Here is a 16,658-nt window from a genome sequence, read left to right as displayed (position 1 = left end):
GCCCATGCTCCCGCTCGCCTATGCCCTCACCTCGTTTCGCCCCTCCGCTCGCAGCACAGCCAGTGGATCGGGACTGCCAGCCTCCTGGGTGTTACCCTAACCTTTGGTGGGCCCCCGAGGGGCCCATCCCAGGTTCCTATTGCCCCAACACCGGGAATTTGGGAATCCTGAGCCCCAGCGCCCGACTCACCCTCCTGCCCTACCGCCACCTGGACCGTGAGGGGCACCGCCGGTCATTCAGGGAGGGAGAAGAGGCAGGGCCCTCCAAGCCTCCAGCGACCTTCGAAGGCCCCCTGCACCAAAACGCTAGGGCCCACGCTCCCGCTCGCCAGTGCCCTTACCTCGGCCCTCCCCTCCGCTCGCCACACAGATGGCGGATCGGACCTGCGGGCCTTCTGGGGGCTAACCCGAACCCTAGGTCGACTCCCTAGTGGCCGCTCCCAAGGGGCCTGGTGCCGTAACGAGGAGGATTGTGGACTTCTGAGCCCCAGCGCTGGACTCACCATGCCCCCACCGCCACCTGGGCCACAAGGGGCACCACCGGTCATTCAGGGCGCGAGAACGGCAGGGCCCTCCGAGCCCCCAGCGACTTTTGAAGGCCCCCCGCGCCAAAGCGCTTGGGACCACGCTCCCACTCGCCATCGCCCTTACCTCGGCCTGCCCCTCCTCTCGCCATACAGCTGGCGGATCGGGCCTCCCAGCCTCCTGGGGGCTAACCCTAACCCTAGGTAGGCCCCCTAGGGGCCCATCCCAAGGGGCCTGGCGCAGCAACACAAGGGATTGGGGACAACTGAGCCCCAGTGCCAGACTCACCCTGCCGCTCCGCCACCACCCGGGCCGCTAGGGGAGCCGCTGGTCATTCAGTGCGGGAGAACGGGTAGGGTCCTCTGAGCCCCCGGAGACCTTTGAAGGCTCCCCATGACAAAACGCTTCGGCCCACGCTCCCGCTCGCCAGCGCCCTTACCTCGGCCCACCCCTCCACTCGCCGCACAGCTGGCGGATAGGGCCTGCCGGCCTCCTGGGGGCTAACCCTAACCCTAGGTCGGCCCCTGAGGGGCCCGTCCGATGAGGCCTGGCGCCACAACGCCTGGGATTGCTGACGCCTGAGCCCCAGCACCAGACTCACCGTGCCACCCCACCGCCACCCAGACCGCTAGTGCTCCGCCGTTCATTCAGGGCGTGAGAACAGGCAGGGCCCTCCGAGCCACGGGTGACCTTTGAAGGCCCCCCGCACCAAAACGCTTGGGCCCACGCTCCCACTCGCCAGCGCCCTTACCTCGGCCCTCCCCTCCACTCGCTGCACAGCTGGTGGATCGGGCCTGCGGGCCTTCTGGGGGCTAACCCGAACCCTAGGCCGACCCCCTAGTGGCCCCTCCCAAGGGGCCTGGCACCGCAATGACGAGTATTGGGGACTCCTGAGCCCCAGTGCCAGACTCACCATGCCCCCCACTGCCACCTGGGCCACAAGGGGCACCAACGGTCATTCAGGGCGGGAGAACGGCAGGGCCCTCTGAGCCCCCAGCGACTTTCGAAGGCCCCCCACGCCAAAGCGCTTGGGACCATGCTCCCACTCGCCATCACCCTTACCTCGGCCTGCCCCTCCGCTCACCACACAGCCAGCGGATTGGGCCTCCCAGCCTCCTGGGGGCTAACCCTAAACCCAGGTAGGCCCCCTAGGGTCCCATCCCAAGGGGCCTGGCGCCGCAACACAAGGGATTGGGGACGACTGAGCCCCAGCGCCGGACTCACCCTGCCACTCTGCCGCCACCCAGGCCGCTAGGGGAGCCGCTGGTCATTCAGTATGGGAGAACGGGTAGGGCCCTCTGAGCCCCCGGAGACTTTTGAAGTCTCCCCGTGACAAAACGCTTCGGCCCACGCTCCCGCTCGCCAGCGCCCTTACCTCGGCCCACCCTTCCACTCACCGCACAGCTGGCGGATAGGGCCTGTCGGCCTCCTGGGGGCTAAACCTAACCCTAGGTCGGCCCCTGAGGGGCCGGCCGATGAGGCCTGGCGCCACAACGCCTGGGATTGCTGATCCCTGAGCCCCAGCGCCGGACTCACCATGCTGCCCCACCGCCACCCAGGCCCCTAGCTGCACCGCCGGTCATTAAGGGCGTGAGAACAGGCAGGGCCCTCCGAGCCACGGGCGACCTTCGAAGGCACCCCGCATCAAAATGCTTGCACCCACGCTACCGCTTGTCAGTGCCCTCACCTCGGCCCGCCCCTCCACTCACCGCAAAGCTGGCCGATCTGGCCTGACGGCCTCCTGGGGGCTAACCCTAACCCTAGATTTGCCCACGAGGGGCCCCTCCCAAGGCACCTGGTGCTGCAACACCGGGGATTGTGGACCCCTGAGCCCCAGCACCGGACTCACCTTGCTTCCCCGCCACCAACCGGGCTGGTAGAGGCGCTGCTGGTCATTCAGGGAGGGAGAACGGGCAAGGCCCCCTTAGCCCCCAGCGACCTTCGAAGGCCACTCGCGCCAAAACGCTTGGGCCCATGTTCCCGCTCGCCAGCACCCTCATCTCGGCCCGCCCCTCTGCTCGCCACACAGCCGGCAGATCGGGCCTGCTGGCCTCCCGGGGGCTAAACCTAACCCTAGGTCCGTCCCCAAGGGGCCCCTCCCAAAGGCCCTGGCGCCGCAAAGCCGGGGATTGGGGAACCCCGAGCCCCAGTGCCACACTCTCCCTGCCGCCCCGCTGCCAACCGGGCCACGAGGGGCGCCATCAGTCATTCAGGGCAGGAGAATGGGCAGGGCCCTCCAAGCCCCTGGCGACCTTTGAAGGCGCCTCGTGCCAAAATGCTTGGGCCCACATTCCCCGCTGGCCAGTGCCCTCATCTCAGCCCGCCCCTCCGCTCGCCGCACAGCTGGCAGATCGGGCCTACTGGCCTCCTGGGGGTAACCCTAACCCTAGGTCGACCCCCGAGCGGGCCTTCCCAAGGGGCCTGGCGCCGCAACGCCGGGGATTGGGGACCCCCGAGCTCCAGCGCTGGACTCACCCTGCCGACCCGACACCACCCGAGCCGCTAGGGGCGCCGCCGGTCATTCAGTGCGGGAGAACAGGCAGGGCCCTTCAAGCCCCTGGCGACATTTGAAGGCCGCACTTGCGAAAATGCTTGGGCCCACGCTCCTGCTCCCCAGCACCCACATCTTAGCCCACTCCTCTACTTGCCGCACAGGCTGCAGATCAGGCCTGTCGGCATCCTGGGGGCTAACCCTAACACTTGGTCGGCCCACGAGGGGCCCCACCCAAGGAGCCTTGCACAGCAACACCGGGGATTGGGGACACCCGAGCCCCAGCGCCAGACTCTCCCTGCTGCCCCACCGCCAACTGGGATGGTAGGGGCGCCACCGGTCATTCAAGGAGGGAGAAGGGGCAGGGCCCTCTGAGCCCCAGGCAACCTTCGAATACCTCCCTCGCTAAAACGCTTGGGCCCAACTTCCCCATCGCCAGCACCATCACCTTGGCCCGCCCCTCTGCTCACCGCACAACCGGCTGATGAGGCCTGCAGGCCTCCTGTGGGATAACCCTAACCCTAGGTCGGCCCTCGAGGGGCCCGTCCGATGGGGCCTGGCGCCACAACGCCTGGGATTGCTGACACCCGAGCCCCAGCGCTGGACTAACTGTGCCACCCTGCCACCACCCGGGCCGCTAGTAGCGCCGCCGGTCATTCAGGGTGGGAGAACGGGCGGGGCCCTCCGAGCCCCCGGCGACTTTCGAAGGACCCCACGCCAAAACGCTTGGACCAATGCTGCCGCTCGCCAGCGCCCTCACCTCGGCCCGCCCCTCCGCTCTCCAAACAGCGGGAGGATCGGGCCTGCCGGACTCCTAGGGGCTAACCCTAACCATAGGTCGGCCCCCGAGGGGCATATCCCAAGGGGCCTGGCTCCGCAACACAGGGCATTGGGGACCCCTGAGCCCCAGTGCCGGACTCACCGTGTCACCCTGCTGCTACCCGGGCCACTAGGGGTGCCGCCGGTCATTCAGGGCGGGAGAACGGGCAGGGCCCTCCAAGCCTCCGGCGACCTTTGAAGGCCCCCCGCGCCAAAACGTTTGGACACACGCTCCCACTCGCTAGCACCCTCACCTCGGCCCACCCCTTCGCTGCACACCTGGCTGATAAGGACTGCCGACCTCCTGGGGCCTAAGCCTAACCCTAGGTCGGCCCTCGAGGGGCCCATCCCAAGGGGCCTGGCGCCTCAACCCCGGGTATTGGGGACCCCCGAACCCCAGCGCTGGACTCACTGTGTTGCCCCGCCGCCACCCGGGCCGCTAGGAGCACCGTCGGTCATTCAGGGAGGGAGTACGGGCAGATCACTCCGAGCCCCTGACGACCTTCGAAGGCCCCCCCACGCCAAAATGCTTGGGGCCATGCTCCCGCTCACCTGTGCCCTTACCTCGGTCCGCCCCTCCGCTCACTGCACAGCTTGTGGAATAGGGACTGCCAGCCTCCTGGGTGTTACCCTAACCTTTGGTGGGCCCCCGAGGGGCCCATCCCAGGTTCCTATTGCCACAATACCGGGGATAGGGGACTCCCGAGCCCCAGCGCCAGACTCACCCTCCCGCCCTACCGCCCCCTGGGCCGCTAGGGGCACCGCCAGTCATTCAGGGAGGGAGAACGGGCAGGGCCCTCCGAGCCACCGGCGACTTTTGAAGGCCCCCCGCACCAAAACGCTTTGGGCCCACGCTCCCGCTCACCTGTGCCCTTACCTCAGTCCGACACTCCACGCGCTGCACAGCTGGCGGATCGGGCCTCCCAGATTCCTGGTGGCTAACCCTAACCCTAGGTAGGCCCCCTAGGGGCCCATCCCAAGGGGCATGGCGCCGCAACGCCAGGGATTGGGGACTCCCGAGCCCCAGCGCCGGACTCACCCTGCTGCCCCGCCACACCCGGGCCGCTAGGGGAGCCGATTGTCATTCAGGGCGGGAGAACGGATAGGGCCCTCTGAGCCCCTGGACACCTTTGAAGGACCCCCGCGACAAAATGCTTCGGCCCACGCTCCCGCTCGCCAGCGCCCTCACTCGGCCCGCCCCTCCACTCACCGCACAGCTGGCGGATGGGACCTGCCGGCCTCCTGGGGGCTAACCCTAACCCTAGGTCGTCCCCCGAGGGGCCAGTCCGATGGGGCCTGGCGCCACAACGCCTGGGATTGCTGACCCCTGAGCCACAGAGCCGGACTCACCGTGCCGCCCCACCGCCACACGGGCCGCTAGCGGCACCGTCGGTCATTCAGGGCGTGAGAACAGGCAGGGTCCTCCGAGCCACGGGCGACCTTCGAAGGCACCCCTCAACAAAACGCTTGCGCCCACACTCCCACTTGTCAGCGCCCTCACCTCGGCCTGCCCCTCCGCTCACCGCAAAGCTGGCCGATCGGGCCTGCTGGCCTCCTGGGGGCTAACCCTAACCATAGGTCAGCCCACGAGGGGCCCCTCCCAAGGCACCTGGCACCACAACGCCGGGGATTGTGGACCCCCGAGCCCCAGCGCCAGAGTCACCCTGCTGCCCCATTGCCACACGGTCCGCTAGGGGCGCCATCGGTCATTCAGGGCGGGATAACGGGCAGGGCCCTCTGAGCCCCTGGCAACATTTGAAGGCCCCCCATGCCAAAACGCTTGGGCCCATGCTCCCACGCGCCAGCGCCCTCACCTTGGCCTGCCCCTCCGCTAGACTCACAGCCAGCGGATCGGGCCTGCCGGCCTCCTGGGGACTATCCCTATTCCTAGTTTGGCCCACTAGGGGCCCTTCCCAAGGGGCCATGCGCAGCAATGCTGGGGATTGGGAACCCCCAATCCCCAGCGCCAGACTCACCCTACTGTCCTGCTGCCACCCGGGCTGGTAGGGGCGCCGCCGGTCATTCACGGCAACAGAATGGGCAAGGCCCTCCGAGCCCCCGGCAACCATCGAAGTCCCCCCACGCCAAAACACTTGGGCCCTCGCTCCCGCTCTCCAGAGCCATCACCTCGGCCCACCCCTCCGCTCGACGCACAGCTGGCAGATAGGGCCTGCCAGCCTACCGGGGGCTAACCCTAACCCTAGTTCGGTCCTCAAAGGGCCCCTCCCAAGGGGCCTGGCGCCACAATGCCGGGGATTGGGGAACCCCGTGCCCCAGCGCCGGACTCACCCTGCCGCCCTGCCGCCACCCGGGCCGCTAGGGTCGCCGCTGGATATTCAAGGCTGGAAAACGGGCAGGGCCCTTTGAGCCCCCGGCGACCTTCAAAGGTACCCCGCACCAAAACGCTTGAACCCAGGCTCCCGCACGCCAGCGCCCTCACTTTGGCCTGCCCCTCCGCTCACCGGATAGCCAGCAGATCAGGCCCGCCGGCCTTCTGGTGGCTAAACCTAACCCTAGGTCAGCCCCCGAGGGGCCCCTCCGATGGGGCCTGGCGCCACAACGCCTGGGATTGCTGACCCCGAGCCCCAGTGCGGGACTAACCGTGCCGCCCCGCCGCCACCTGGGTTGCTAGGAGCACCATCAGTCATTCAGGGCGGGAAAACAGGCAGGGCCCTCCAAGGCCCTGGTGACCTTTGAAGACCCCCCGCGCCAAAACAATTGGGCCCAAGCTCCTGCTCGCCTGTGCCCTCACCTCGGACCACCCCTCCGCTCGCTGCATAGCTGGCGGATCGGGCCTGTGGGCCTCCTGGGGGCTAACTTAACCCAAGGTCGACCCCCAAATGGCCCTTCCCAAGGTCCTGGCGCCGCAACGCCGGGCATTGGGGACCCCCGAGACCCAGTGCCAGACTTACCCTGCCGCCCCGCTGCCACCAGTGCTGCGAGGGGCGCCGTCGGTCATTCAGGGAGGGAGAACGGGCAGGACCCTCTGAGCCCCTGGCGACCTTCTAGGACCCTCGCTCTGAAACTTTGGTCCCACGTTCCCACTCGCCAATGCCCTCATCTCAACCCACCCCTCCGCTCGCCACACAGCCGGCAGACCGGGCTTACCGGCCTCCTGGGGGTAACCCTAACCCTAGGTTGGCACCCGAGGGGGCCCTCCCAAGAGGCCTGGGGATGCAACGCCGGGGATTGGTGACCCCCAAGCCACAGTGCCGGACTCACTTTGCTGCTCCACTGCCACCGGGGCCGCTAGGGGCCCCAATGGTCATTTAGGGCGGGAGAACAGGCAGGGCCCTCCAAGTCCCCGGCAACCTTCGAAAGCCCCCCCAGGCAAAACGCTTCAGCCAACACTTCCGTTCGCCAGTGCCCTCACCTCGGTCCGCCCCTCCGCTCGCCGCACAGCCGGCGGATTGCGTCTGCCGGCCTCTTGTGGGCTAACAGTAATGCTTGGTCGGCCCCCTAGAGCCCTTCGGAAGGGGACTGGCACCCCAACGCCGAGCACTGGGGACCCCGAGCCCCAGCGCCAGACTCACCCTACCACCCCTTCTCTAACCGGGCTGCTAGGGTAGCTGCCTGTCATTCAGGGCAGAAGAACGTGTACGGCACTTCGAGCACTCGTCGACCTTCGAAGGACCCCCCCGCGAAAACTCCTGGGCCCGGGCTCCTGCTTGCCAGTGGCCTCACCTCCGCCCGACACTCCGCTCGCCGCACAGCTGGCGAATCGGGCCTGCCGGCCTCCTGGGGGCTAACCCTAACACTAGGTCGCACCCGAGGGGCCCCTCCCAAGGGGCGTGGCGCTGCAACAACGGGGATTGGGGACCCCCGAGCCCCAGCGCCGGACTCACACTGCTGCCCCTCTGCAACCCGGGCCGCTAGGTGTGCCGTCGGGCATTCAGTGTGGTAGAAAGGGGAAGGACGCTCTGAGCCCCCGACTACTTTTGAAATCCCCCCCACGCCAAAACGCTTGTGCCCATGCTTCCACTCGACAGCGCCCTCACCTTGGCCTGCCCCTCTGCTCGCCACACAGCCGGCAGATCGGGTCTGCCGGCCTTCTGGGGGCTAACAGTAACGCTTGGTCAGTCCCCTAGAGCCCTTCCGAAGGGGCTTGGCACCCCAACACCGAGGATTGGGGACCCTGAGCCCCAGCGCCTGACTCACCCTACCGCCCGTCCTCTACCCGGGCTGCTAGGGTAGCCGCCAGTCATTCAGGGCGGAAGAACGTGCAGGGCCCTCTGAGCCCCCGGCGACCTCTGAAGGCCCCCGAAACCAAAACGCTTGACCCAAGCACCTGCTCGCCAGCATCCTCATCTCGGACCACCCCTCTGCTCCTTGCGGAGTGGGCGGATCAGGACTGCTGGCCTCCTGGGGGCAAACTCTAACCCTAGGTCGGCCACCGAGGGGGCCATCCCAAGGCGCCTATCACTGCAACGCCTGGGATTGGGGACCCCCGAGACCCAGCGCCAGACTCTACCCTGCTGCCCTGCCGCAACCCAGGCCGCTAGGTGTGCTGCCGGACATTCAGGCGGGAGAACGGGCAGGGAACTCCGAGCCCCTGGCGACCTTCGAAGGCTGCCCGCGCCAGAACACTTGGGTCCACGCTCCGGCTCACCAGCGGCCTCCCCTCGGCCAGCACTTCCGCTCTCCACACAGCCAGCGGATCCGGCCTGCCAGCCTCCTGGGGGCTAACCCTAATCCTAGGTCGGTTCCCAAGAGGCCTGGCACCGCAACGCCGGGGATTGGGTACCCACGAGCCCCAGCGCTGGACTCAACTTGCCGCCCCCAGGCCACCAGAGCCGCTAGGGTCGCCGCCGGTCATTCAGGGCAAGAGAACGGGCAGGGCCCTCCGAGCCACTGGTGACCTTTGAAGGCGCCCATGCCAAAATGCCTGGGCCCACGCTCCCGCTCGCCAGCGCCCTCACCTCGGCCTGCCCCTCTGGACACCACACAGCCGGCGGGTCGGGCCTGCCGGCTTCCTGGGGACTTACACTAACCCTAGGTCGGCCCCCAAGGGGCCCCTCCCAAGGTGCTGGTGCCACGACGCTGGGGATTTGGGACCCCCAAGCCCAAGCACCGGACTCACCCTGCCCCCCCTCTTCCACCCAGGCCCCTAGGATAACCGAGGATCATGCAGGGCGGGAGAACCGGCAGGGCCCTCAGAGCCCCCGGGATATTTCGAAGGCCACGCGTGCCAGAACGCTAGGGCCCACGCTCCCGCTCACCAGAGGCCTCACCTCGGCCAGCGCTTCCGCTCTCCACACAGTCGGTGGATCGGGCCTGCCGGCCTCCTGGGGACTAACACTAACCCTAGGTCGGCCCACGAGGGGACCCTCCCAAGGGGCCTGGGACCGCAACGCCGGGTTGGCGACCCCTGAGCCCCAGCGCCGGACTCACCCTGCCGCCCCACCACCACCCGGGCTGCTTGGGGCGCCACCGGTCATTCAGGGCGGGAGAACGGGCAGGGCCCTCTGAGTCTTCAGCGACCTTCGAAGGCCCCCCACGCCAAAATGCTTGGGCCCACGCTCCCGCTTAAAGCGCCCTCACCTAGGGCCACCCTTCCACTCGCCGCACAGCAGGCGGATCGGGCCTGCTGGCATCCTGGGTGCTAACCCTAAACCTCGGTCGACCCCTGAGGGGCCCCTCCTAAGTGGCCTTGCACCGCAACGCCGGGGATTGAGGACCCACGAAACCCAGCGTCGGACTCACCACGCCTCCCTATCGCCACCCGGGCCGCTATGGGCGCCGTCGGTCTTTCAGGACGGAAGGACGGGCAGGGCCCTCCGAGCCCCTGGTGAACTCGAAGGCCCCCCCACGCCAATACGCTTGGGTGCACGCTCTCCCTCGCCAGCGACCTCACCTCGGCTCGCACCTCCATTCACCACACAGCCAGCGGATCAGACCTGCAGGCCTCCTGGGGGCTAACACTAACCCTGGTCGGCCCCAGAGGGGCCTCTCCCAACAGGCCTGGTGCCGGAACGCCCGTGATTTTGGACCCACGAGCCCCAGCGCCAGACTCACCCTGCCGCCCCGCCTCCACCTGGGCCGATAGGGGCGCCGCCGGTCATTCAGGGCGGGAGAACGGGCAGGGCCCTCTGAGCCCCCTGCAACATTCAAAGGCCCCCCGCCCCAAAACGCTTAGGCCCATGCTCCTTCTCGCCAGCGCCCTCACCTCTGCCCGCGCCTCCGCTCGCGGCACAGCCGGCGGATCGGGCCTGCTGGCCTCCTGGGGGTTAAACCTAACCTTATGTTGGCCCACGAGGGCCCCTCCCAAGGGGCTTGGCGCCGCAACGTGGGGATTGGGGACCACCGAGCCCCTGTGCAGGACTCAACGTGCCGCCCCACCTCCACCCTGGCCGATAGGGGCGCCGCCGGTCATTCAGGGCGGGAGAACGGGCAGGGCCCTCAGAGCACCCGGAGACCTTCGAAGGCTCCCCGCGCCAAAACGCTTGGGCCCTTGCTCCCACTCGCCAGCAGCCTCACCTCGGCCCGCCCCTCCGCTCGACGCACACCTGGCTGATCGGGCCTGACGGCCTCCTGAGAGCTAACCCAAACCATACGTCGGCCCTTGAGGGGCCCCTCCCAAGGGGCCTGGCACCGCCACGCCGGGGCTTGGGGACACCCGAGCACCAGCGCAAGACTTACCCTGCCTCCTCGCCGTGACCCTGCCCGCTAGGAGCGCCGTCCTCATTCAGGGCGGGAGAACAGGCGGGGGCCTCTGAGCCACCAGCGACCTTTGAAGCCCCCCCATAACAAAACGCTTGTGCCCACGCTCCCGATGGCCAGTGCCCTCACCTCGGCCCACCACTCCGCTTGCAGCACAGCTGGCGGATCGGGCCTGCTGGCCTCCTTTGGGCTAACCCTACCCTAGATTGGCCCCCGAGGGACAACTCCCAAGTGCCCGGCGCCGCCACGGCGGGGATTGGGGACCTCCCCCCCAGTGCCGAACTCACCTTGCCGCCCCATCACCAACCGGGCCGATAGGGGCGCCGCCGTTCATTCAGGGTGGGAGAACGGGCAGGGCCCTCCGAACCCCCACCTATGCTCGAAGGCGCCCCAAATCAAAACGCTTGGGCCCACGCTCACGTTCACCAGCACCCTCAACTCCGCCCGCACCTCCACTCCTCGCACAGCCAGCGACTCGGGCCTGCCGGCCTCCTGGGCTCTAACCCTAACCCTAGGACGGCCCCTGAGGATCCCTTCCTAAGGGGCCTGGCGCCGCAACGCCGGGGATTGCGGACCCCCAAGCCCCAGCGCCGGACGCACGCTGCTGCCCCGCCCCACACGGGCCGCTAGGGGCACCGCCATTCATTTAAGGTGGGAGAACTGGCAGGGCCCTCCGAACCCCCGCCGACCTTCGAAGGCGCCCCGAACCAAAACCCTTGGGCCCTGGCTCACGTTCACCAGCACCCTCACCTCGGCCCAACTCTCTGTTCGTTGCACAGGTGGTGTATAGGGCCTGCGGGGCTCCCTGGGGCTAACCCACACCATAGGTCGGCCCCCGAGGGGCCCTTCCCAAGGGTCCTGGTGATGCAACGCTGGGGATGGGGACCCCATGCCCAAGTGCCGGACTCACCCTGCTGCCCTTCAGCCACCCAAGCCGCTAGGGGACCACCGGTCAATCAGGACAGGAGAATGGGCAGGGACCTCCGAGCCCCACTGACCTACGAAGGCCCCCCACGCAAAAATGTTGGCTCCCATGCTCCTGCTCCTAGCGCCCTCACCTTGGCCCGCCCCTCCGCTTGATTCAGAGCCGGAGGATAGGGCCTGCCAAGCTCCTGGGGCTAACCAAAACCCTAGGTCGGCCCCGTGGGGCACATCCCAAGGGGCCTGGCTCTGCAACGCTGGGGATTGGTGACTCAGAGCCCCAGAACCCGACTCACCCTGCCGCACTGTCGCCACCCGGGCCACTAGGGTCGCCGCCGATCATTCAGGGCGGGAGAACGGACAGGGCCCTGGAGAAACCGGCGACATTTGAAGCCTCCCGCCAAAATGCAGGGGCCCACGCTCCCGCTTGCCAGAGCCTTTACCTCGGCCCATGCACCTCTCGCCGCCCAGCCAGAGGATTGGGCCTGCCGCCTCCTGGGTGCTAACTCTAACCCTAGGTCGGCCCCCTACAAGCCCCTCCCAAGGGGCCTGGCCCCGCAACGCTGGGAATTGGGGATTCCGAGCCGCAGCACTGGACTCCCCCTGCCGCCCCACCGCCAACGGAGCCGCTAAGGGCGCCGCTGGTTATTCAGGGCAGGAGAGCGGGCAGGGCCCTTCGAGCCATGGCAACATTCGAAGGCCCAGGGCCTGCCGGCCTCCTGGAAGCTAACCCTAACCATAGGTCGGCCCCCGAGGGGCCCTTCCCAAGGGGCCTGGCGTCGCAACGCCGGGGATTGGGGACCCCCTAGACCCAGTGGCGGATGCACCCTGATGCCCCGCCTCACACGGGCCGCTAGGGGTGCCGCCATTCATTCAGGGTGGGAGAACTGCCAGGGCCCTCCGAACCCCCGCCGAACTTCGAAGGCGCCCCGAACCGAAACGCTTGGGCCCAGGCTGATGTTCACCAGCACCCTCACCTCGCCTCAACTCTCCGCTCAATGAACAGGTGGTGTATCGGGCCTGTGGGGCTCCTGGAGGCTAACCCTAACCATAGGTCAGCCCCCGAGTGGCCCTTCCCAAGGGGCCTGGCATCGCAACGCTGGGGATGGGGACCCCGAGCCCATGTGCCGGACTCACCCTGCTGCCCGTCAGCCACCCGAGCCGCTAGAGGCCCCGCCGGTCAATCAGGGCAGGAGATCAGGCAGGGCCCTCTGAGCCCACGCTGACCTTTGAAGGCTCCCTGTGCATAAACGTTGGCTCCCAGGATCCTGCTCGCCAGCGTTCTGACCTCGGCCCTCCCCTCCGCTTGCTTCAAGAGCTGGTGGGTAGGGCCTGCCGGGCTCCTGGCAGCTAACCAAAACCCTAGGTTGGCCCTGTGGGGATATCCCAAGCGGCCTGACTCTGCAATGATGGGGATTGGTGACTCAGAGCCCCAGAGCCAGACTCACCGTGCCGCATTGTCCCCACCCGGGCCGCTAGGGGTGCCGCAGGTCATAGAGGGCGAGAGAAGGGCATGGCCTTCTGAGCCACCGGTGACTTTCAAAGTCTCCCCGCACCAAAGCGCTGGTGATCACGCTCCTGCTCCCCAGCGCCCTCACCTTGGCCCGCACCTCCGCTTGCCGCACAGCATGTGAATTGGGCCTGACGGTCTCCTTGGGGCTAACCGTAACCCTAGGTAGGCCCCCCAGGGGCCCCTCCCAAGGGTCCTGGTGCCATTACGCTGGGGATCTGGGACTCCAAGCCCCAGAGCCAGACTCACCCTCCCACAATGCTGCCACCCGGGCCGTTAGGGGCGCCACGGGTCATTCAGAGTGGGAGAACGGACAGGGCCCTGGAGAAACCAGTGACATTTGAAGCTTCCAGCACCAAAATACAGGGGCCCACAATCCAGCTCCCCATTGCCCTTACCTCGGCCCGCCCACCTCTCACCGCCCAGCCAGAGGATCAGGCCTGCCAGCCTCATGGGGGCCAGGAGGAGCACTTCCCAAGGGGCCTGGCACCGCAACACCGGGGATTGGGGATCCCCGACCCGCAGCATGGGATTCACCCTGCCTCCCCACTGCCAACGGAGCCGCTAGGGGCGTCGCTGGTTATTCAGGGCAGGAGAACGGGCACAGCCCTCCGAGCCATGACAATATTCGAAGGCCCAGGACGCCAAAATGCTGGGGCCCACGCGCCTGCTCGCCATTGCCCTCAACTCAGCCTGCATCTCCACTCCTCGCACAGCTGGCGGATCAGGCCTGCCGGCCTCCTGGGCGCTAAGCTTAACCCTAGGACAACAGCCAAGGGGCCCCTCCCAAGGGGCCTGTCGCCGCAACGCCGGGGATTGGGGATACCGGAGCTGCAGCACCTGACTCACCCTGCTGCCCTGCCACCATCTGGGTAGCTAGGGGCGCTGCTGGTCACTCAGGGAGGAGAATGGGCAGGGCCCGTCGAGTCCCCAGAAACATTCGAAGGCCTCCGGAGCCAAAACGCTTGGGCCCAAGCTCCCGCTCGACAGAGACCTCACCTCAACCCACCACTCCATTCACCGCACAGCTGGCGGATTGAGCCTGCTGGCGTCCTGGGGCCTGACCCTAACCCTAGGTCAGCCCCGGAGGGGCCTCTCCCAAGGGGCCTGACAGTGCAACGCGGTGGATTGGGGACCCCTGAGCCCCAGCACCGGACTCACCTGCGACCCCGCCACCACCCGGGCCGCTAGGGGCGCTGTGGGTCATTCAGGGTGGGAGAACTGGCAGGGCATTCCATTTCCCCTGCAACCTTCGAAGGATCCCCGCGCAAAAAAGGTGGCTCCCACGCTCCTGCTCACCAGCGCCCTCACCTTGGCCCGCCCCTCCGGTTGCTGCAGAGCTGGTGGATAGGGCCTGCCGGGCTCCTGGGGGCTAACTGAAACCCTAGGTCGGCCCCATGGGAGACATCCCAAGGGGCCTGGCTCTGCAATGCTGGGGGTTGGTGACTCAGAGCCGCAGAGCCAGACTCACCCTGCCGCACTGTCACCACCCGGGCCGCTAGGGGCGCTGCAGGTCATTCAGGGTGAGAGAAGGGGCAGGGCCTTCCGAGCCCCCGGTGACCTTCAAGGACTCCCCGCACCAAAACGCTGGTGCCCAGGCTCCAGCTCCCCGCGCCCTCACCTCGGCTCGCCCCTCAACTCTCAGCACAGCAGGCGGATCGGGCCTGCTGGCCTCCTGGGTCTTAACCCTAACCCTAGGTCGGCCCCTCAGGGGCCCCTCCCAAGGTTCCTGGTGCCGCTACACCAGGGATCGGGGACCCCACGCCCCAGAGCCAGACTCACCCTGCCGCAACACCGCCACCCGGGCCGCTAGGGGTGCCGCTGGTCATTCAGGGCGGAGAACGGACAGGGCCCTGGAGAAACCTGCGACATTTTAGCCTCCCACGCCAAAATGCAGGGGCCCACGCTCCCGCTTGGCAGAGCCTTTACCTCTGACAAACCACCTCTCTCTGCCCAGCCAGAGGATTGGGCCTGCCAGCCTCCTGGGGGCTAACTCTAACCCTAGGTCGGCCCACGAGGAGCCCCTCCCAAGGGGCCTGCCCCCGCAACGCCGGGGATTGGGGACCCCCGAGCCCCAGCGCCAGACTCATCCTGCCTCCCGCTAACACCGGGCACGCTGGGGCATCGCTGTTCATTCAGGGTGGGAGAACGGGCAGGGCCCTCGAGACCCCGGCGAACTTTGAAAGCCCCAAGTCAAAACGCCGGTGCCCAGGCTCCTGCTCGCCAGCACCTTTACTTCGGCCCACCCCTCCTCTCGCAGTCTAGCTGGCATATCGGGCCTGCCGGCCTCCTGGGAGCTAACTCTAACCCTTGATCGGCCCACGAGGGGCCCATCCTAAGGGGATTGATCCCGCAACGCCGGGAATTGGGGACTCCTGATTCGTAATGCCAGACTCACCCTGCCGTCCCAAGTCACCCAGGCCGCTAGGGGCGCCGCCAGTCATTCAGGTCGGTTGAAGGGGCAGGGCTTTCTGAGCCGCGGGACATTAAAGGCCCCCAGAGCCAAACCGCTGTGGCCATGCTCCCACTCACCAGCACCCTCACCTCAGCCTGCCCCTCCGCTCGCCCCACAGTGGCATATCGGTCCTGCCGGCCTCCTGGGGTCTGACCCTACCTTAGGTCAGCCCCTGAGGGGCCACTCCCAAGGGGACTGGCGCCACAATGCCTGGGATTAGGGACCCCCTAGCTGCAGCGCCGGAATCACCCTGCCACCCCGCCGACACCAGACCCACTGGGGCATCGCAGGTCATTCAGGGTGGGAGAACGGGCAGGGCTCTCGAGAACCCAGTGACTTTCGAAGGCCATCTGCGCCAAAACACTGGGGCCCATGCTCCCACTCACCTGGGCCCTCACCTCAGTCTGCCCCTCCGCTTGTCACACAGCCGGCAAATCAGGACTGCAGGCCTCCTAGGGGCTAAACCTAACCCTAGGTCAGCCCCAAGGGGCCCATCCTAGGGGCCTGGCGCCCCAGCGCCTGGGATTGGGGATTCCCGAGCCTCAGCGTCAGACTCACCATGCCTCCACGCCACCACCCAGGCCGCTAAGGGTGCCGCCAGTCATTCAGGGCAGGAGAAAGGGCAGGATCCTCAGACCCCTGGTGACCTTCGAAGGACCCCCATGCCAAAACGTTGGGTACCACGATTCCACTCCCCAGAGCCCTCACCTTGGCCCACCCCTCTGCTCGCCCCACAGACATCGTATCGGGCCTGCCGGCCTCCTGGGGGCTAACCCTAACCCTAGGTCGGCCCCCGAAGGGCACTCCCAAAGGGCCTGGTGCCACGACACCGGAGATTGGGGACCCCCAAGCCCCAGCGATATACTCAACCTGCCCCTCCGCCACCACCGGGCCACTTGGGGCACCACTGGTCATTCAGGGTGGGGGAACGGGCAGGGCCCTCCGAGCCCCCGGCGACATTCGTAGGTCCCCCACGCCAAAACGCTGAGGCCCACGCTCCCGCTCTACAGTGCCCTCACCTTGGCCCGCCCCCCGTCTAGCCACACAGCTGGTGGATCCAGCCTCCCGGGCTCCTTGGGGCTAAACTTAACCCTAGGTGAGCCCCAGAGTGGCCCCTCCCAAGAGGCTTGGTGCCTCAATGGTAGGGATTGGGGACCTGCAAGCCCCAGCGCTGGGCACACCCAGCCGCACTGCCGCAACGCGGGCCGCTAGGAGCACTGCTGGGCATTGAGGGCGGGATAACCGGCAGGGCCCTCCGAGCCTCCGATGAAATAAGA

The sequence above is a fragment of the Ursus arctos genome, unplaced genomic scaffold (genome assembly GCF_023065955.2).
Source record: "Ursus arctos isolate Adak ecotype North America unplaced genomic scaffold, UrsArc2.0 scaffold_33, whole genome shotgun sequence".
Lineage (NCBI taxonomy): Eukaryota > Metazoa > Chordata > Mammalia > Carnivora > Ursidae > Ursus > Ursus arctos.
This window is presented reverse-complemented; position numbering follows the sequence as displayed.